This window comes from Spodoptera frugiperda, chromosome 14, assembly GCF_023101765.2.
Source record: "Spodoptera frugiperda isolate SF20-4 chromosome 14, AGI-APGP_CSIRO_Sfru_2.0, whole genome shotgun sequence".
Taxonomy (NCBI): Eukaryota; Metazoa; Arthropoda; class Insecta; order Lepidoptera; family Noctuidae; genus Spodoptera; species Spodoptera frugiperda.
The window spans coordinates 6248177-6272363 of NC_064225.1; the positions used below are offsets into that span (position 1 = coordinate 6248177).

The following is a 24187-nucleotide window of genomic DNA, read 5'->3' on the forward strand; positions in this document are numbered from 1 at the left end:
GAAGTTAAAGCATCAACAATGCTCATATCGATATTTTTTATTACCAAACAAATTTAATCATTCAATAACTTGATTCCCAGCTTGTCCTAAAAATAGGACGACTGCTGAAAGACCTCTCGTTGTTTTGTTTCCAAAACAAAAACAATGATTTGCTAAACTTTTTGAAGACAAAACAAAAACATAATAAATCATAAACTCTTACGTGTACCGGCCTCTTTACTGCCCACGGCAAGACATCGTATAAAAATATCATCTTGTCATCAAAGTTTCTTTAATCTTGTATCAACTGCCGAGGTCAAGAAGGAAAGATTATTTATAATTTTCTACACGATTTTGTCCACATTTAATTACTCTTTAGAAATAAACGAGTAGCTCTATCGAAACTTGTTTTTTTATAGAATAATTTTGGTGATATTTTTTTATGGTATAAGCTAGTAAACGAGTAGACGGATCACCTGATTGTAAGCTATCGCCGCCGCCCATCGACAACCTAAACACCAGAGGCGTTGCAAGTGCGTTGCTGGCTTTTTGGTGATTAGGATTTAAGGGTTGTTAGGGAATTGGGGCTCGGGTAATTAGGCCTCCAGTAACCTCAATTACACAACGAAACACAATACGTTGTCTGTGGGGCCAGTTCAGGTCGGTTTTCTGTGAGGCCGTGGTATTACTTCAATACCAAAGTTTAAGACTATTTGATTTTCATCAATCTATAAGTGTCACCTAACAATTCAAAGGGTTAGTTTAGGTACTACGTTACTAGGTTTAGTATAAATAGTAGTAAATAATAGTAATTGTTGAAAACGACCGCAGACGAAAACACATAAAATATTCATTATAATTAACCAAATAAAAACCAAAGATTATTACGTAAAACCAATCTATTCTTACTAACTTAACCTCAATTCCCCCAATCAACATCCCACGCGATTTAAAAGGTCAAATGATAACAAACCCTTATGTTATCGGCGACAAATAAATTACATATTGTATATACCAAAGAACCATTTTCGATGTTCCAATGTTTATTAAGGTATTATATAACTACGTTGGTGTTATTTATTGTGTACTCTGAACTATTTATAAGTAACATTAAGTTTTTCAGCTTTGAAGAGCCTTTAGAGTTATAACGCCATCTAGTAACGTAGATGGGAACTATTTTGACATCAAAATGTACGTTTGTAAGAAAATAACTATTATACCTATTTTTTAGTGACCTAGTCACCACCACCTCACAAAACCGCTGTAACTCCTTAAGTCAGGATGTACAGTAGATACAACCATGAAAATACCGGAGCACTGAAATCTGACGCGTCCCAAGTCACATGCCTTGACTCCCGCGACTAAAAACCATCCCGTTCCTATTCTTGCTTTAAGCCAGAGTCACGGTGACTCCTTTAGTAGTTAGAAACTCCGGAAAAACTAAAAAATCCCTGTGTTATTTGTATTTAAAAACAAAGATTAATGCAATATATCTACAATAAACTTCAACATTACGAAACTGTTCGTTAAACATTTTTTTCAAAAAATAATAAAATGACTCTTACATTTCTAACTCCAAATATTAATCTCTTATTTAAACAAAAAGTTTTAAACGCGCCTTATACATGAATTTAATTATTCATTCGAAATCAAAGCTCGTAGGAATTAAACACACAATAGTCACAGGGACGTATTTAGTTACAAAATAATTATTTTTTTTATAACTTCACGCCTTTTATCCCCTAAGGGGTAATCAGAGGTGTACATTATGACACGTAATGCCACTGTGCAATGTACACCCACTTTTTGTTGTAAGTCCCATATAACAGGTGGTGAGCCTATTGCCATAATAATATGTTGGGCACAATGCAAGATTCCGTGCTACTACTGAGAAATTTCCGAAAAACCGAAAAAAGCCCAGCAATACTTTGCCCGACCCGGGAATCGAAACCGAGACCCCTTGCCCGGCAGTCGCACATGCAACCACTCAGCCAACGAGACAGTTAATAATAAACTGACGTAAAATATCCAAACAAAAACAGAATTTTACCTCGAATATCATATGGATTGAAAAAAAAAACGTGAAAAAGCTAGGCCAGTGATCCGTGCATTTGCCACACGATTCAATACACGAGTGTGTCCGAGTGAATGAGTCTAGATTATTCTTTTTTTATGAAGCTATAAATTTATTACAATTTTCGGTCCAGGTTCGGCCCTGGCCCAATGAATGGATGTATTGGAGCGCGGAAAACTGCGGTATCGTGTATGTAATTTCGTTGTATCGATATATCCGCAATCATTTCATATTTTTCCTACGAATTTAGATTGGAATGTGTTGTAAAGAGCGATAAATTACTGTTGTTATTTGAAAGTTATTTTTTAAAGATGTTATTCGATTGTTTAATTGATTTCGTATTGCTTTGGAATGGAACACATCGAAAGTTAGAATTAAAGAAAACGTTTAAAAGTAAAATGTTTTTTATTGCGGTTATAATACTTCATTATGCATTAAACATTTAATAACTCCAAAGAATAAGTAATTTACGTGAGACATACAGCAGGCAGCGCGACAATACACGTCATGTGTCGCGGAATGCTGCTCATGAATATACAGCATGGCTTGAAACTAGTCGAGTTCCTCGTCAAACAGTTAGGTACGTGAGTAAGCCGATAACATAATATTAACTCAAAGAAGTTGAAAGAAAGCAATTAATTCAAAACTAAAGGAATATTTATTTAAGATTCCATTTATATTTCAATTTCATTACATTATAACATGCATTATAAAATTATAGCATACTGTGCTCGCCTGCAATCAATTGTAACATTTTACTTCAAAAGTATTGGAAAGGTTTGTTATTAAATGTAATAAAGTACCGTATCAATTGTAGGAGGGCTAATGATTGAAAAAAAAAAAACAGCCGAATGTCTAATTAAAGGAGGTAAAATAATTTATTCAAAAATCAAATAAAATACCAATATGATTATAACTACGAATGTTATCAAGGGCAAACCTTTTTATTGCTAGGTATACGTCGAAACCAGAAAAATCTATCGTTACGGAGAAATCCAGGATTTTAAGCATATTTCTGCATACCACAGGAAAATGGATCAAAGTTTTGTGGCACCAAGGTACGTAAGGTTGAAAATCGTGAAACAAGATTTTGACTTGTGACCTCTTTTGTTTTACGTTTTGACCGAATTAATTGGAATGAAAAATTTAATTTAGTGTAGTGTAAACATAAACAGTTTTCTTTTGAAAAATATGAAATCTCTCAAAAGACGGAATTAGCCTTTTTTACGAAAATTCAGTAACTTAGCTTTCTTTACTCGCTTGCACAATTTTAAAATCACTTTTGAATGTCTTACTCGTTTTGCTGAATAAAATATTCTCCAAAACACCAAATCTCTATCTATCTCTGTATAAACATCAATGGCTGTTCGTTAGTCTCGCTAAAACTCGAAAACGGCTGGACTGATTTGGCAAATTTTGGTTTTATATCATTTGTGGAAGTCAAGGGAAGGTTTAAAAGGTGATAAAATATGTTTGAGGCGGAACGAAGTTTGTCGTTTCAGCTAGTTCTTGATAATTGATTAATAATTAATATCTTATTATATACTAATTACAATAATATTGATCTCGTATCAAATAATAGACGAGGCCATTGTCCTTATTGTAGGTCTATAATATTGCTTTACGCCTAGCATAAAGTAATTAAATCAAGTTTTAATAATTTTACGAGTAAAGCGCATGAAATATGACTCTGCAGACATTCACATATTGCAGTACAAGGTGGCCTCTTTAAGTTCTATTTTAATTATAACGAGTTTATTAAAATGGAGGACTGACTATAAAGCTTAGTATACTATTAAATTGTATTTATTGAAAATTAAATTAAAACTGGCTTTATTTATATGTTGTGATAACCATTGTTTGAAGAACAATTACATGATATATGAATTTTCGAATTTAATTTTTTCAATTCTATTTTTTATGGAATAAGGTAAGCGATCAGCGCCGCCTATTGACACTCGCAACACCGAAAGTGTCACAGGTGCGTTACCGACCTTTTAAAAAATTAAATTAAAAATTTAAAAAACCCCCGACATAAAAATTAATTTCCTTTTAAAAAGTAAAAAATAATAAAAGTCTTGTACCTAAGAATGTACTAATAATAAAAAAAAAATACGTCGCGTTGGGGAACCGCTCCTAATTATTTCTTACTTATCTACGATTTGTTCATAAGTATCACATGCTTGGTATTAACATTAAAGTAAATTGATGTTTAAGTACTTACACAGAAAATAGAAATAAGGCGGCGGTGTACAGTCCGTATGAATGCGGTCCCCCAACGAGACGTATTTTTTTTTATTAAGTACATTCTTAGGTACTTTAAGATTAAGTTTCTTTTATTATTTTTTACTTTTTAAAGGGAAATTAATTTTTATGTCGGGGGTTTTTTACGAAAATTTTTAATTTAATTTTTTATTTTATACTTTTTATAGGTAGGTTAGGTTAAGTTAGGCTTACTATATATTACATATACTTACTATAATTTCGATTCTTGTTAAGGTAAATATTACATCTAAAACAAGCCGTTCGCTTTTATTTCTAACCCCCGACGCTATAGAGAGGTGTTATAATGACGTGCTGTCTGTCTGTCTGTCTGTCTGTCGCTGTGGCATCATAACTCGAGAACGGATGCAGTGATTTCAATTTAGTTTTTTTCGTATTAAAGGGGATTTGTGCGAGTAGACAGATGAAAATGAGCCGTTTTAAAGTTATGAAAGTAACGTGCGGGAGACAGGTCTGCAAATATACTTGGGGTCTCAGCACTAGAAAATATTGAAAGATATCATTTTTTCGTATTAACAATAATAAAAAAATAAATTCTTTTAAAAAATAAAAAAAATAATTGACTTATTAATTACTAGTTTTTGTTTCTATAAGTAGGCTAAAGATTACATTGGTGCAAGATTTCTTGTTTATAATAAAACGTTAAATTAAAAATTTTATATTTTTGTTATTAAATTTTTAATTTATTTTTTTATTTTTGTTAATACGAAAACATAATATCTTTCAATATCTTCTTTCAGTGCGGTTTAATTTGAGACCCCATCCCAGTATATTTGCAGACCTTCGGCTAATCTCCCCACTTTCACCGCCCATAACTTTAAAACGGCTCAACCGATTTTCATCAAACATGTCTAAAAACACTCGCACATAAGTCCCCTTTCATACGAAAAAAACTAAATTGAAATCACTGCACCTTTATTTATATGTTGTGATGACCATTGTTTGTACAATTACATCGGGGGATATAGTAGTGCATTTTTTCTTCGTTTATTACAAACATCTTTATTTTTAAAAGTTGTCCCACACGTATTTTCTCCTTTCTCGAGGTTGCATTTACAAACATACAAGTTCACATACACATCACATCCAAACCCGAAACAAAAATTCATTATCACACAAAGAGTTGCCCGTGATTCCTCGAACCCGCTACACGTTACTTGGCAGGCTTGCCCAGTCACAGCCCCAACCGTGCTGAAAATTGGTTAGTAACATCGAAAACACTTAACCTATGTTCGTTTATAACTTTTGTAGTATTAAAGCTAAACTTTATTTTAATAACTTAATCAGAACTAAACGTATAACATTTAACCCACCTACGCCAAAGTCTTGAAAGTTTCCAAATTGTACAAGAACCCACCTTTCCTTTTAGTGAACTGTGTGGAACTGATGAATTTTTGAATATTTAACAATGTTCGGTCGTTGGGACCGGGTTCCCGTGTGTCTCTGTAAACGGGTTAAGTCTGATAGAGTGCCTCATTTTGGCTCCAACAACACAATGGTCGTGTCTTGAGATAGTTCACTTAGATGTTCTTAGGAGACTTTTTAGTAACAACGAAAGACAGGGTCTCGGATTTTTTCTTGCTTTTCTTTTCAGGTTTGTTAGTAATGAGAACTGTTTTTGGCTTTTTAGCTTTGAGTCAATGTTTAAGGAGTTGTGATGTTATGTTAAGGTAGTAGGAATATAGATCTGCCGTGTTTTGAGTATAATAGGGATGATAACCGGCCTTGTTATCATCATCAATCATTATGAAAATTAAAAATTTGTTCAGTCCGTCAGTTAGGTAATGAAAAACTATTAGATACGCATTTTTTTATTTTGTCATGTTTACGTATAATACGTACCTAGAAGTGACGTCTCGCGATATTTGAAAGATTTCGAAAATATTAGTTTACATCAGAAATTAAAAGATAAGTGTTTTAAAATAATCTACAAGACGGACATTAAAATAAAAATTAATCATCTTCCTGTAAAACGTTTGTCAACTCGTAAAAACCTATATACATTTCCAACATAAACGAGTTGATAAAATCATTTCTATTATACATTTTAGGTGCAAAAAATTAATATGATTGTTGATTAATCGAATTGTTGTTCATTAGTCTTGCTAATACTGGTTAGTTAGTTTGATATAATTATGACCAAACATTTCCTTGTATTACAAATGGGTACATAAAATGTTTCCTACACAGATTAACACGGGAGAAATTAAGTCCTTAGCAAACGCCAAATATCAGCTAATAGGGTCACCTAAGACTATAATAGGGGATTCCTGCTAGACAATTATCAAGATTGGAAGTGTGCCCAATTGATACCGGAACCTGGTACCCAGCGCTAATCTTCCAGAAATATCTGATAACATGAATTTGGCTTGTTCCTAACTTGGTACAAAGATAAAATTAATTCCTCTATTGAAATAGACTGAGGGATTATTTTAAGTAGGTAACTGTGCTTGACATTTTGTTTGATGATATCGATTTTGACTCGTTGGTGTAGTGGTCGTAAGTACGAGTGGACTGGATAAGAAGTCTTAGATTCGATTCTCGGTTCGAGAAAAGAATTACTGGGTATTTTTCGGAAATCCGAAAAAAAATCGGCTCAAAAAGCAGGAGTAGAAACAGGGTGGATTTTAGTCAGTAAGAGTCTGACACTTCTTCTCGCCTTGCCCAAGGCGGGAGAAGTCATTGGATGATTTCCCTTCAAACAAAATAACTTAATAAACGTTACACAAAATGACATATTTTCGCTTATTTACTAACCAAAAAAAGACGAATTACGAAACTGTTAAAAGAATAATATACCCAACGAAAGTCAGTATACAGTATTAATCCAATACATCCCAATTGGGAGAAATCTTTGGTATCGTGCCAAAGCCATCTAGTACAACAAAATAAGCTAAATAAACACTTCTTTTTCACTTAATTTGTCCAGATTGGTCCACTACATGGAATTTATACGGACGAAATTCCGTATTACGTTCCTAGAAGGATATTCGTGATTGTATTAGATTTTCGTGGCTGCGAAGCCAAAATGCTAGCTTTTATGAGAATCAGAGTACACGCTTTGCAATTAGTGCTGAGCCTTGTTGACCAAACGACGTCAATTTTGGTGTTATTATTATCATTTTTCATGCTATAAGTCGGTAAATGAGCAGACGGATCACTTGATGGTAAGTAACATTACTTGTTATGTTTCTCGGAAAAAATGTTTTTTTCTTTTATAAAATAATAGTAGTCTAAGTTATTTTTTACTACATCAGCTACCTGCCAATAAAAGTCGTGACACAATCGATCCAGCTATTTCAGAGATTAATAGCTTTTTCTTTAATCTTTTTACAAAATTATGCAAGTACCATACATATAAACCTTCCTCTTGAATCACTCTATCAATTAAACAAACCCTATCAAAATCCGTTGCGTAATGTAAAAGATTTAAGCATACAAAGAAACATAGAGACAGAGAAAGTGACTTTGTTTTATTATATGTAGTGATATTAGACAAACAAGTGACAGCCTCATACGGACACAAAAAGTCTTAAAACACAAAATAGCGGTTGAAACAGTTATGAACAAAAATAGGACAAATGAAAATTGTTTGCATCACTTTACAAGGTTATTTCTGAAACAGTGTACGTGTCTATTACAATTTATTGACTAGAAAATGCTTTTAATATTTTTAGTGGGTTTGAAATCAAATGACACTGCGTTGAAATGTGGTTTTGATTAGAATAATCCTTATTTAGATTTGTTTCTAGTTTATTTTGGGGTAGAAAAAGTACTATTTTTTGTAGAAAAAGGTCCTAAGTATGTGTTTGCAATCAATTCATTGTTATTTGCGTGCTATGGATGCGTTCTATGGATGCGTACTATGGATGCGTGCTATGGATGGCTTCCCTACTATTATTCCTCGCATATCTACATAGCTTAGTATCGGTGGAAACCATGGATAAAAGAATTATATGTTCTGTGGTGGAAACAGTCACATATTTTCACAGCTTAGTTACAACATCTTCGTAGTATTGCTACATATTATGATGGCACAAATGATAGCACATCTCTGGTGGAAAAGCACTCTTAAACTGAATCTCATATCAATAGTAAAGGAACATATTATGATGAATCTTAAATGACCTTGGTTACCAAATGAATTCTGTTGTTTGAGGCAAAAGGACAAGCCTTCACAGACTCATATAATGTAATCTCTTTCATATGACCCTTTGAAACAAATGGAGTAACCATTCCTTTAAGGATTGCCACAAGACAATATTCTCATCCGTCCAATAATCCCAGAGATTAAATAACTTTAATGATCTCTTGAAAACTGCCAAAGACTATCGAGCCATTTTGTTCGACGTTGCGATAAGAATCTGAAAAATTGAAAGGGATTAAAATCTAATTTCTTTTTGGGCTAGTCGCAATTAGTTTGGCGTCGTTAGTGATTCTTATCTTTGGTTGAATAATGGCCAATTTTTGTCTTACGTTGTATTAGAAAGACTATATAGTGTACTTTTTATTTTCCACATTGGTATTTTTCTGAATATGGGGCAAACGACCATACGGATCTCCTAATGGTAAGCGATCAGCGTCGCCCACACTTTACTTTTGCTATTGTATTTACACAGCGTTGCTGTTCGATTCGTTGCTAGTGCGATTGCTGAGCAAGGGCACTCGGATTCGATTTCTGGGTCAGGTAAAATATTCTGGGATTTTTCGGATTTTTGATAATTTTTCAGTAGTAGCGCTAAGTCTGAAATTGTGCTTAGTATATGGCAATAGGCTTACCTATAAACTCGCTAAATATAGCATTACGTTTCCAACCAACGATTTTTTTTAAGTGAGTGTAATGTTATAAACCATGTTACAAAATTGGCACTTATATATATTGTTTAATACCAATGTGACGATTGTACAGCAATAAAATTGTGACAAAATTAACAATAGTGCAAACGTTATTAATGTTTTCCAATAACGGTTATTGTGTTTGGAAGTTATTTATTTAAAGTGTTGTGTTGACAACATTATTGGATCGGTTATTTTATTGGTAGTCGCATTTTTGGAAACATACATACTCCGTACCGCAACAAACATTTTTTTCTTATCATTTAAACCATCTCTAGATTTTCACAAAGTCAAGACTATAATTAGCCATCTTATGAAAGAATTTTATCAACTAGGTACACTACCTAACTAACGAACGAACAGTAATTGATTTTTGTATATAAAGATGTGCATTATTCGGACGGCATATTGTAAAGAAGATATTTCTAATCAGAGAAGCCCGCCGCCCTTTCCCTTTATATAAACAGCCTGTGATCGTTACCCTTCTGGACTAGTCCAGAAGTGGTCTACATACGAAGAGTTTCTCGTGATCTCTACGCTTAGCAGTCAGATCAACATTTTATTTTAGCAGAAAGCGCTGTTCGATATATATAAAATATGTAAAATCTAACTGCCAATTTCAATAACACATTTTAATCGAGAATCTTCTGATGGATGTTCTGTTAATTTGACAGAAAGTCTATAGAACTAATGTCAAAAATCGATCTTAATCTAAAGACTTTGGATTGAATCGTCAGTTAATCAGCTTTTACACTACCCGCAACAAGAGTAGTAACAAGCCTTAAACATATTAGTCACAAACTTTAGTTACCAACAAACACAATTTAGTTAACGGTAAAGTACGGTACCAATGTGACTTTTCTGAGTTATATGTACTTTCTAAGATTATTTAACACTGAGAGTAAAGGAAAATTTCTGATTATAAGTTTAAAATGGCCAACAGGCTTCCTGGCAACGTTCTACGTGTGAAAAGAGACCTTTAGCCTTTGGCAGTAGTCGCCATTTATGTGATTATGTGATAAAGTGTGGGAAAGCCATGCTTCGGCAGGAATGAGCCGGTTCGACCGGAGTTATACCACGGCTTCACCGAAAACCGACGTGAAATAACGCTTGCGTTGTGTTTCGTTGTGTGCGTGAGGTTACTGGAGGCCCAATTCCTCCCTTCCTAATCTTTCAAATACCCGATTCCCCAACAACCCTTAAATTCCTAACCCCCAAAAGGCCGGCAACGCATTTATAACGCCTCTGGTGTCACAATTGCTTACCATCAGGTGATACGTCTGCTCGTATACCGGCGTGTTCCATAAAAAATAAACTAAAGCTATACATAAATTTAACGCTAGGTAGCACGGTTCATTAAATAAGCAATGTGAGGAAACTTCCTCGTTTCGTATTAAAGGTCAAAGGAACAAATTCAAGGGACAAATTTTTTTTTTTTTTTTTTTTTATTAAGGAAAAGTCACTATTCCTTTTCCTTATATATTTATTTGTGACTTGATCTTAAAAGAATTGAATAGAGTTCCTGGTATTTCAATCAGTTAAAGATCGTAATTACTTATATTAAAAATGTATGTAATAATTTCTTTAATAGATGCCATAAGAAATATCAATATTAGTCAGTTTATTTTGGTATTTTTGTCATTGATATAGAAACGAAAATAGTATTTTATGTACGAAGAAATGTGCGAGTCCGCTAAGACCGACCCGTGCGTAGGGCGCGTTTAAAGCGCCATCAGACCACCACAAATGGGGGTGACCCCAGTAGGATGATGCGTGATGCCTTATCCGGAGCTGCGGATTACCTAGCAGGTTTACCGGGACTCAAGCTCTAAAAGCTGGAGTAGGAACGGGGTGATTTTTATTCAGTAAGGATTCGACACATCCTCTCGCTTCGATATTACCACTTAAAAAAATATATCAAGAAATATAATCTGTTAATGATGTGTTTAGTCGTAATTCTCATTAGAATTGTGATAATGTTGTAACCCAAAACCCTATTTATAATCCCTATTAAGTTTTGCAGAGGTCATTTACATTTCTTCAATTTAACATAAACATTCCTAGCTACGGTCTCGTTGTTACATCAAAATCATTCCTTAGCAACATAATATATTCGTAGGGAAAAAGTATAATTAATACCTACACATTTTAATAAAGTACAAGTTAAAATAAATACGACCTTATTACTCTGGAATTTTGGCATAAATTATTATACTCCATGTTTAATTTACCGAAACGAAAAACACGCACTTAATTTTACACATTAAAACTCCGTTTAACGTAATCCTCTTCCCATTCATGTAGACTGCCTGTGGTGTTGCAAATAAAAATGCAGGGGCGAAAATTAATGATCCTTGAACGCCAATCAGGGGCAGGACCGCCATGATGGTTATCGATAGCAATTATTGCGACATTCTTTTGAAACCACGCGCCAATTTTTGGTCACGTTTTTTTTTTGTACATGAGTGTTTTATGATTTGGGGAGTTAAAGCTACCGGGGTTCCGGCATGAAGGAATAGGAACGCAGTGGTTTTTAGGCGGTGACTTGGAAGTTTCTTACTGCCTAAAAACTAAGTTACTAATGAACGACCTTGTTAATCGAGTTAGTATCAGTGGATGTGCAATATATGGGGAAAATTCTAGTATAACGAAGGGTTATTTCGGGTCGCGTTTTCGTATTGAGCCTTTATAGGCTTCATAGGCTCAATGTGAAAACATTAACTACAAAACAAAGTATTGTTATCCACAAGATCATACGAAACTGTTATGAAAACGTGCGGTAATGATCTATCATTTATGGGTTGTGAGAAATACATTCTGCTTAGAGCAATACATTCTGCATAAAGCAGAATGCATTTTTCACTACCCGTACTCTTTTACTAAGGGAATATACTACAAGGATAAAGCAGTACCAATTCCTGATAAATCTGTTTTTTTAATGCCAACTCAAGTTCACATTCCGTGTATGTAGATTCCATAATCGTGCAGATATGAGTTATTGAGTTTTAAATCTTCTATAATACGGTTTACTTTTGTGTACTGGTAAAATGACCATCCAACATAGTACCACATAGAGTAAACGTTCACGAACTATTTGTAAATAACGTTGAATTAATTTTGCAAATTATTTTATGTTCGGTCGGTAATAATACAATGGCGTTCACACCGATTTAATTAATTTATGATTTTCATACACGAATCATTTCGTGTGGTTAAATATTTTAGTTAGTTATATTATTTTTTGCGGAAGTTAACACTATATTGTTAAGCTTGAACTCTAATTACTAGCTATAATACTAAATGACCCATAAATTAACTGTAAATGTATGTAATGTAGTATAATCAAAAAGTATAATAAAATCATTATTCTTTTTTTTGTCATTATTAATATGTCAATCGACAAAACCCTTTAAGATTTTATAATTAAAATTATAAGTCCTTAATCTAAATACCACTGTTTATAATGTGTACATATTGTAGTTACACTTATACCATTTAATAGTATACGTATATAACCTCACGCCTGTCCCCCATGGGAGTAGCCAGAGACAGTAAAACGGCAATTGTTACAAATCTTACATACTTACATTAATAGTACCCTTAACCGACGAGCATGTATAAAAAGACTAATGACTGTTGATGATGCGAAAAGGGTATTTAAGATTCAATTCTATATTGTTTATAAAAGAAATAAAAATACAGATAAATGGCGAACAAATCAACTCTACAAAAGTAAATTACCTTTCAAAGCCCGTTCCGTACATACGGGACACTAAAAACCGATACCTCAGTAAACTACGCCACACTTTTGATTCAAGATCCATTTGAGAGAAGAGCAAAATGGGTCGTCATTTAATATTTCATTTCGAAGCCTGACCACCTTACTACCTTCAAGAAGTAACCCACAATTTTATTCACGCGTCCGTAACCTGGGTCTGACCTGTACAAGAGCTACATAAAAAGGTAATGACTTAGCATTTATTCTGCTTGAAGTTTACTCTTCTATGTATAAATGATATAGGGTACAGAATATTTAGGCTTCTAGCTTATCATTAATACATGAGTCGTTGAATGTGCCACCGTTTTCCAGGAATTGAAAGAGTATTATGTCAGTTTGTTTCTTCATACTTGAGTATTGTTTCTTTTAAGTCCGTTTTATTATGTTCTACGTATTGTTAGACTGTTGGGAAAAGATATTTTTGAAATAGGTTATAAGACTTTTCCAGATAAATTTATTTATTACTACATGAGGCTGGCATTTCGTATCGGACTACTTTGAAAAAAAACGGCAAAACAAATTCAGAGGTCATAATTTCTTTTAAAGACCAGAAAAATAAAGAATAATGTGTTGTTATAATAACATAACATCATTGACAGTCCGTACCCGTTCATCTCCATAGGAATCTATAATTTAGAACGAGCAAATAGCTTCACTAGAAGACTGACCGACAGACAGACGTTGTCAATATTATTATATTTGCTTTGACGTTCAAAAGTGCCTTCCTGGTCTATTGGAAATAGATAACTTTGTATTATATAATAGTCTACTTAACTATTGGACTGTATATAAGAGTGGTTATCGTAATTTCAAAGCTAGAGCTGGGTAACTGAGTTGGAGATCGCAGTTTGAGGGCTCTTTTCACCAAGTGACAGTGTTTTTGACATTTAGCCTAATAGGTTCAGGTGATAGAAAGAGTACTGCTGCTCAGCTTCTTTTAAACAAACTGCACACTTAAGATATCCGCGGAATGAGTAGGAGTTGTAGCAAAATGTATTCTGCTCTGACGTCATTTATCAGCTTTATGCATAACATACTAATATACTTATGCCTATAATATACTAATATACTTATGCCTATAATATACTAATATACTTATGCCTTAATGGCAGTAAGAGACGCATTTATTACGTAACAGCTTCTATGACTTCTTTTGCAAATAGTTACTTTCAAAATGTATATCCCTATACACCATAACTTTGGCTGCCCTGAATCGAACACTTACGAATATCCACCAACGAAGGTTTTATGGCATTCATGCAATCATATCTCTTCGTTTCGAATTTAAATCATGGCTCCGAGCGTATGAGCCAATCACTCACGTTGCAAGGGAAATAAAAGATTCGCTGCAGCATGGCAAATCCTATTGTAAGCTGACGCAATCTTCTTAATTGATTACTCCATAGTTTTCCTCTTTTGATAAATTAAAAATATGTTTTGAACATTTAGTTGTATATTGATTTGATTCATATATTCGTACATTGTAAGTATTACTGGGCTTTTTTCGGATTTTAGAAAGTTTCTCGATAGTAGCACGGAGTCTGGAATTGTGTCCAGGATACGGCAATAGGTTCACCCCCTATTACATGGGACTTATAACACGAATGGTGAAAAGTGGGTGTACATTGTATAGCGGTATTACGTACCGTTATCTGTCCCTCTGACTACCCCTTCGGGGATAAAAGGCGTGACGTTGCTTTTTTATTTAAGTCTGTGTACCCTATTACAGCACTGCGCAAATAACTGAGAATTGTTCTGAATTATTCTGCTGAGGATTGCAAAGTTAGTAAAATAGTGTATTTATTATTTTGTATGAAATAGTGCGTTATGAGGTCATCAGATTTTTACGTCAAATATCAAACTTATTTTAGAAAACTAGCTAGAAAAAGTCGAAAATTAAGTAGATCATTACATATATGACTGAAAGCGTGATTATTTTTTTTATGTTTTATTAAATTTAAAAGTCGAAATAATTTATTTTCAACTAAAGAAACTACCCAATTACGTGTCATATAAATTAACGACTGGAAACTAAGGTTCTACTTATATTATTAAACGGTACTGTTGTATATTAAATTCACGAATAAAAACACTTTCCTTTAATACGTTATTTGCAATATAATTTATTGTGATTAGTCACGAAATATTTCCGTAGTGTATGAGTAAAAATGTCGGTTTCAATTTATGTTAACATACATCACTACATGACGCCTTAGCCTGACGAATATTTACTTTAATATCATAAAATTTTAGCTTTAAATCCAATAGAAACAAAGAAGATATCACATCAATAGCCTATAAGTGGCCACCGCTGACCAAAGGCCTCTTCTTACACGGAGAAGGTTTGAGCATTAATCACCACGCTTGCTCAATACGGGTTGGCGATTTCAAACTTATAAGCCCAGGTTTCCTCACGATGTTTTTCTTCACCGTTAGTCAGTGGCGTCTAAATAATCTTAGAAAGTACATATAACTCGGAAAATCTCACATTGGTACTTTGCCGTTGGTAAGTTTCGAACTCGCACCCTCATTCATGAGAAGCAGGCGTCTTAAATCTCCGGGCCACCACGACATTTGTAATTATGTATGTAAACATAGAATCCCTCTGCCGCCCACACATTCAACATCAAGCGTAAAGCTGTAACACATTTATCAAATTCTACGTATATGTATGTATGTACATAATATTTGAAAGGACTCATAATGTAATTTCAAAGTCAAACATTCGATGTTTAGTAGATAAAACTAAGTAATTGCTAAACATATTCAAATTAAACTTGATCGGTGTAATTTGTATATAGTTAGTTAGTTATTTGTTTATGTTTAAGTAATGTACCGTGAATACACTATGGGACAACGATAGAGTGTAATACAGTTCATCAGAATTCTATTTTTTTTCGCAGGTTTAGTAAGAATGCTACGGATGACCTACCAGGTTACCGGGGCTCCGGCTTTATGCAGGAGTAGGATCGGGGAGGTTTTTAGTCAGTACGAGATTGACACTCTCTCTCGCCTCGCCCAAGGTAGGTGAAGTCTGTATGGTCACGCCTTTAATCCATGTAGGGGTAGGTAGAGTTGCACATTTTGACACGTAATTCAACAGCACAAATTACACCCACAAAAGCCATTAAATGATTTTCCCCTCACAAAAAAGGGGAGTTCCAAATAGAAGCAGAGTAAAATACATAAAATTTTGGCACCACCCTAACTCTTTCCGCGGGTACAATGGAGTCGATCAAGGGACTGCGTATACGACAGAAAATGCAATAGCACTCTCTGATAGATTTGACATTTTAAACTGCAATTTTCGATTCGTCAGCTAAGCGTAGAGATATTGAAAAAATACTCTTATATAAAAAAGGCCCATATTGATAGTCGTCGCCGTTAATGATGTTGACCGTATTGTCATATACCACACACACACACACAAACCACTTTTATGAAAGACCAATAAAAATTGCTATTTTAAAATCCCGACATATGGTGAAGTATCTGGACGATAAACCAAAGGAGATTGTCATAATATACAGACTCATAAATTAATTTTATGATACAAATTTTATAGTGATATAAAATTGTAGTGAAATTCGTATACTGAAATAGGAAATCACATAACGAAATTTATATTCTTATAGAGTATATATATATTATATAAACTCTCGTCTTTGTCCCATAAGATATTAAATTCCATTCATAATTAAATATTATACAAGTCATAAAACAACGGGTATAAACCCTTAGTTTGTGTCTATATTACATGAAACCAATAACATACCTGTACGTTCAGGGATTAAAATATGATTACAAGAATCTATTTTTCTTAGTAATCGATGGGTCCTACGTATATGGGCCAAACTAACAATTTAGCCATTTTGAGTTTTTAATGGTAAACGCATCTTAAAGATGTAATTAATTATGTGAGCTATTAAAAAAGAGATTTCTGCATAGAAACATGATTTTTTATTACAGTATAACGGCATATGTAACATGAATTTAAACGTACAAGGTCCTAAGAGTAGTTCGAGACTTATACGTGGGGAGTTCCCGCGCGTTTGTGTCGTAGTTTGGACCAATCGGCCAATTTGACACTTATACGTTGAACGGAGCAACGGCCGCAATGTGATGAATACAAAAATTGTAATTTTGTTGTTTGATTAATTATTTATTGTATAAATAAATTATCTGAAATATCACGAGTTTTTAGGATGAACGGCCAATGTGGCATATTGGCTGTTTTACGTGTTTTATTCTAAAAAACATACACTTACGCCCTACAGTATTTTTTTTATTTTTGGCCTGTTAATGTGTACATAATCACGGGACCACAGGGTCTCGGACCTTTGGAAGGCGTACGAGGGACCGAAGCCAACTCGCAGAGTTGAACAATTTTAATCTAAATGTAATGGGACATCAGCCGGCGATTATCCCTGTATGCACTATGGAAGTACACCAAAGGACAATCCCCGGTTGATGCAGGACTATTGTGAGATATGCTGTGGAATAGTTAACCGGTTAACTATGGGGACTATGGCCCCTGCCCCTGACCAATATTGAAAAATACGGATAAACAGGCAGGGGGTCACTCGCAAACTCAATAATGGGCCCCCTGAAACGGCCGCTAGCATGTAGCGACAAGGGAAGCATTAGTTACGTTTATTATTAACTTTATTAAACTTACTTTGTTTACAATATTACGGTATTATCTTACATTGATTTATTTTGTCTGCAGCTCCTTTGCCATTTGGAGCCAGTGAGATATTCACAAATTGCAGTTTAAGATTCACAAGAAAAACAAAATGATACATTAGAAAATTCTATTTTGCTCGACTCTGATAACATGTTAATTTGTAATAGTCAACTACCTCAACCCAATGAAAAGTGTACCCACAGTGACATGATGAAAAAGAAAACAATTCTGATTTACACTCAAACTGTGTTTTAGTACCAGAAAGAAATGATAACAATTATGAGCCCATAGCTTCACACACATAATAATCTGTCACACATGGCACATAGCCCTTAGTTCATCAATCAAAAAGCGAAAAAGTTTTTGAATCTTAAATCGAACATCATAGTGAAGAATTCAGTAAAAAAAAAGATCTGTTGTCTAATTACGATACGCGCGATGTTGATAATGCGACCCCAATGCCATCGTCAAATCATAGTTCTTTCGGTGAAGAAGAACCTATTCCTTCAGTCTTATCATTGTTATAAGATGCAACTGCATCGTCCCCCGTTCCACAGTATTACTCATCAAGTAATGCTTCAACTCCCAACGCTCAAAAAAGAAAAAAATTACTTAAAGAAGAGATAATGGAAGATTAAAAGAAAAAAAAATTGTAATGAATGGATAGATTCGAAGAGAAAAAGACTTAAAAATACTGGAAAAGCGTATAACAGTGGAAATGGAGATGAGAAACAAATAGGTGGACCATGTCAGAGTACATGTAAACTAAAGTGTTTCGAAAAACTTGATGGGGACGCAAGGAGTGCTATATTCCATCAATTTTGGATGATTGGAGATCATTCTAAGCAATATGGCTTTATTGTTAATTATGTAGTAAGAATAAATAAAAAAAGATCGGTTACCCAGGTTGTCTCACGAAGATCATCATACACATATGCACGAAGATGCTATTGAAAATCATATTAAAATCTTAGATCAGCCAGTACGAACAAGAAGGCAAATTGCCGATAGACCTACAGATATTCCTCTGCAACTATGTTGCAATCAGCTGTTACCAATACAATCTTCCAAGAAGAAAGACTTGCTTGATTTATGTCGAAAAAATATTATCCCACTTGTATACTTGTATTTGTGTCAGCTTGGAATTGTCATGCTCATTCAAAGGTCTCATTGGCGGTGGCACGGGCATTGGATCGCTCGATTCCCTGCAATATGGTTGAGTTGGGCGGTGCTGGTGTACGTGTCATGTTCGTGAACGGGCGCTGTCAACTGGGACTGGTCAGCTCCAGACTGCATAAGTTTGTTGTCCTCAGGGTTATTTTCTTTTTCTATCGCTTTGACTGTATATTAGTTTTACATTGTTCTCACATAGTTGAAATAATCGAAACAATGTAACCAAGAATTAAATTGTAAATCTGATTGAAAAAGAGTAACCTATGGGGTTTCTTGCTCGTTCTTCTCCATAGGAATCTACACTTTGGAACGAGCAAATAGCTTCACTAGAGGACTGACCGACAGACAGACGTCATTAATATTTGTATATATTTGCTTTGACGAATTTTGACTTTTTATACCACAGTTATTATGAAAATTTAGTTACATCGAATGACATTGTGGCAATTAATGAAAGCGATAATGAAGAAAATTAGTGAAGACTTATTAAGAATTTCTAGTACCTAATGTTGATTTTGGTAATTTTGTTACTTGACTATACTACGGTGATTTTTATACTTTGTATACAGATTATAATAGGTTTATAAGTTTGTTATTTTTTGTAACCTTATTAAGAAAATAATAATGTGAAGTACATTATTTTGTTAATCAAACTAAGATCTCCAGTAACAGTTTCTTTCTTACTATTTTTTTGTTGATTTTTGTTAATTGAAAATATCAAAAAGACTGAAATCGGGTCCATGAGTGAAGTTTAAAGGCTAATTCAATTTTTATTTAAATAAATGAATAAAACTATTGCGTGTTTTTTTATTAATTAAATGATCTAACTGAGAACTCGGTTCGTAGGCTACCAGATTGTAAAACGTATAAGTGTCAATGTGACATAAATAACTAAATATCGAAATAGCTTATATTCTTGTTATTTAATTATCAACTACTTCAATTGTTACTTGATTTTATGGGTAAAAAATGTTAAAAATATATACTTTATGCTAATTAGTGTAATACGCGTATAATGGCCAATATGACACATTGGCCCTTTTAGGGTGTTTTCAAAGAAAAATAATTTAAACAAAAATTAACGTACAAGGGCCAATGTGACGTTAAAAAAACCTATATATGTATTATATATAATACTATAGTATAAATGAGGAGGATGGTTATCTTAGTCAACATGCAAATAATCGTAAAGATCGGTTTTATTAATCCGAAGTTATAGTAAATTTAAACTTTGGAAGCCTCTCCTGTAAAGTTGTAATTTTGCATTTTGGGCCATATACAAAGGACCCATCGAGTTAGCACACAAGAAAAATAGATTTTAAGAACATTAAAGAAGGTATGTATTTTGTAAAATCTAGTAACTGTACAAGAATTTTTACTGTTCTAATCGTAAAATTCGTTGCATAATGTAATAACCCCAATCATCATCATCATCATATCAGCCTTAAGACGTCCACTGCTGAACTTAGGCCTCCCACAATAACTTCACACAGATAGATATAAATTTATAATTATTATCTATCATACAAGCTTCCTCAAAAACACAAAATATTAGATACAAAACCTAATTTGTCTATTTCCATTTAAAAGAAAAACACTTCTCTATTTCCAAAGAAACGAACTGCTTACTGCTTAACGCTAAAAATCTCCGTCGACATAAAAACTGTACATAACATTTTCCGGAATATATTTTCTAAAGCATTGTTATGTTACTCGATACAAAATACTACTTTTCTACGGACCTGCAGCTTTTAGCCGCATACAATTTTAAAGATTTCTCTCGAGTAGGTTCCAATCCTGCAGGAATATCGAGATAAAAATAGGTGAAAGAATTTTTCAAATCGGTCCAGTAGTTTTGTAGCAAATGCAAAAAAATATCATATTTTTTCGTCTTTATATTGTAGTAACATTAACAGCCGTACTGACAGTCATTTAATGGTAATACATAACCCAGTCTTTACAAAATTGTTACTTAGAAATACTTATAGATCATTAAATGTACTCTGAGTGCCGTTGTTACTATTTATGTGATAAGTTTTCTACATGATCAACTATCTATATGATAAGTAGCTAATTTCCATAGTCTGTCGCACAATCAGCAATAATAATGGAATAGTTTATGTATTACTAGCTTCTGCTAGTGTTTCCATAGCATAAAAGTAGGCTATGTGTTATTTCATACCATAATCTACCTTTACCTAAAATTTCTTCCCGATTTTTTTCAGTCGTTCAAATAAACTTTTGCTTTTACAATATAAGTAGGATAACTGTAATGAGACATATGAAAACACTAAAAAGATAATTTCTGTGTATTTAAAATATAAATAAATTATGTTTAATCTCGTAATCACGTAACTGTTTGACGAGAACTCGACTAGTTTCAAGGTCATATTCATGAACGGCATTCGAAGATTTTCCATAATAAAGTTATCCTTAATTAGTATAGTTACAAAACTACTAAGATTCAAATCAAGTTAGGTAAGGATTGCACCGAACCCAATATATTAAAAAAAAGTCCAGAGAGAGAGAAAGAGACAAGAACACCTAATTGTATTGTAACAAAAGGTCCAATAATTCCATCACCCCAAACTTGGACGATCACATAATTAACAATGAATGAATGAAAGAAAGAAATAAAATACAAGTCCAATTAGATTCCATTTGGCTCCGATAGGGAGAATTCTAAAAACTAGATAATGAGTTTTACGTGCTCTGCAAATGTTAATTAGTTCTAGGTTGGAGCCGAAACTCGTTTGGCTCAATTACTTAGACATATAGATGAACAATGAACATAGTATTCATATTAGTAGGTTGTATATGTATATGGTACATGACTACTATCATCGTTCATCATCATATAGTATTAGTGGCAAAATGTCCATTTGCTAAACATATAATGCATAGGTCTGCCGAAATAACTTAAAAAAACAAGTAATTCATGAAAATATAAAGTACATTGTATGATAAATCATCATATTAGTCCTAAAATGTCCATTTGCTTGCATAAATACTATAAAAGTCTGCGCGCAATAACTTAAAAAAAAAAACAAGTAAAACATAAAAAAAAAATATGTTAAACGGTATTATTGTGTATGGTCATTAAAATTCAGCGTGTGAACCAAATATCAGATCGGTCTGTCATCAGGAAGGGGTTAAAATTCCAATTATTAAATTAGACTCAAATAAACCAACGAGACAAGCTCATAATAAAACCGTTAAAAAAATAATGAACGATGAAAATCTGATAAAATATTCAACGTATCGTGTTACTACGTTAAACGTTATAAATTATTTGTTCTGTCATTTACGTAAATATAATTAAGAATTAAAAAAAAAACTAAAATACCCGATTACGTTTCTTTATAATATAAAAATGAAAAAACAAGAAAGTCATCATACAATTGAAGCAGTCGGGAAACATTCTAAATATAAAGACTCAGTGAGGGCACATTCGGTTGGTTTTGTAGAATGGGTAAAACATAACCCTCCTTCTGGCTCAGTCGGCTAAATAACATACCACTAACACGCATGAATACAATAATACAATTAAATAGAAGAGTTCTAGTTCTAAAAATCAACTCATCACAAAAAGCTAACATCTCTACCAATCCCTTCAGGGGAAATACTGCTGCTGACCAAAGGCCACTTTTCACACGAAGAAGGTTTGAACATTAATCACCACGCTTGTTCAATGCGGGTCGACGATTTGAAACCCATAATTAGAAATTATAAGCCCCTAAAACGAACCACTAAAATCCTGGAGAGGTTTCCTTACAATGTTTTCCTTAACCGTTTTTCAGTAGTGTCTAAATAATCTTAGAAAGTACATATAACTCGGAAAAAGTCACATTGGTACTTGCCGTTGGTAGGGTTCAAATTTCTCATGCATGAGAAGCGGGCGTCTTAAACCTCCGGGCTACCACGACATTTTACAGAGTAAAGTCATACTATTAGAATATAAAAGATTAAAATCATTAATAGTATAGTAAACGAGAAATGTCGTATATAATTCACAATTAATTTCCAAAGTAATAATATTAATTAGTGCACCTAATTAATATTAAAAGATAAATAAATTAATGCGTTTTCTTATTTCATTTACGTAAGCGTCGAGTTCAACACCTTTACATTAGTTATACAAAAGTCTTTAAGACGCCTACAATATTTGAACATTATATAAGAAAATATAAAATCTCATTACCAATTTAAAAGAGATTTCAATTTAAATAAAAAATATTAAACATCAACTTTATCATTTTAATCGTCTAGTCTTAGGCCTCTAGAAATATGACACTGATTCATTGTCAGCAATATTGGAGTATTAAATGTATTCAGATTTTTTAAATTTAAATCTGTAAATATAAAATGTTTAAAACGATTATTATTTAAGGAATATTTATTATTATACGGAGATGACAAAAAAGTAGAAAGTTTATTTTCTAGTCCGTATTTTTATCCAATTATGTTTTTCAGTTACCGTCGGTTAAAATATAATTTCACATCCGCAATCCGCATAAATTTAAATTAAAAAATATATCCGTTATTGCTTATTATATTTCTTTAAAATCCTATCGTAAATTTCACAGTCATAAAAGTTCATTATAAGCAAATATAAAATTAAAAATAAAAAAAATATTTACCTTTTAAAAATCCACTACAAAAATATTTCCTTCCACACACACTCTGTCACTGCAATTTAACACTTAACAATTCGAAATTAAGTTCCTAAATTAATTAATTCAAAACACGCTACACATATCTTAACATTTTATCAATCATCACATTTCTTCCGAACGTACTTAATCGCACCGCATTCGAGCTAAAATTTTAACGCGATCTCCCTAAATCAGGAGCTCCGGTAACCGACCGTTCGCAACGATGTACGAAAACGCACTGGGGTGTCTTTACGTGCGGGCGAGGGAGAGAGACAGCGATACTAAAGTAAGAGAGGTAGCCAGTGAAATCTATATGGAGCTTATAAACTGGCCACGAAAATACTACGGAAGTCTCAAGCCATTCAGTTTGGACGTCAATAGCCTCTTCAGGGCATTTTGGACATCGCCAAGTGCTAATGACTTCCATCATTACGTAATGACCGTTGTGTCGCGAATACAGTGGTACATATTTTAATATAGGTAAATGCATCGCTTTTTTGAAAAGGTCGTGATATTCCATTTTTTTCAGGTTTTTTTTATGATACAGACGTATCACCTGATGGTAAGCAATCGCCGCCGCCCATGGACACTTGAAACACCAGAGGCGTTACAAGTGCGTTGCCGGCTTTTTGGAGGTTAGGAATTTAAGGGTTGTTGTTCGGGAATCGGAGATTGAATTGGGCCTTCGGTAACCTCTCTAACACAACGAAACACAACGCAAG

At 33.5% G+C, this 24187-nt stretch overlaps 1 protein-coding gene across 1 annotated transcript in view; it reads right to left on the reverse strand.

Moving 5' to 3' along the window:
• LOC118279207 (uncharacterized) overlaps positions 1-23717 on the reverse strand; it is a 106336-nt gene extending 82619 nt beyond the window's left edge. The window contains exon 1 of the mRNA XM_050698417.1: positions 23451-23717. The gene's annotated coding sequence lies outside the window, so the exon portion shown is untranslated. The remainder of the gene's footprint in view (positions 1-23450) is intronic.
• Positions 23718-24187: the final 470 nt, after the last annotated feature.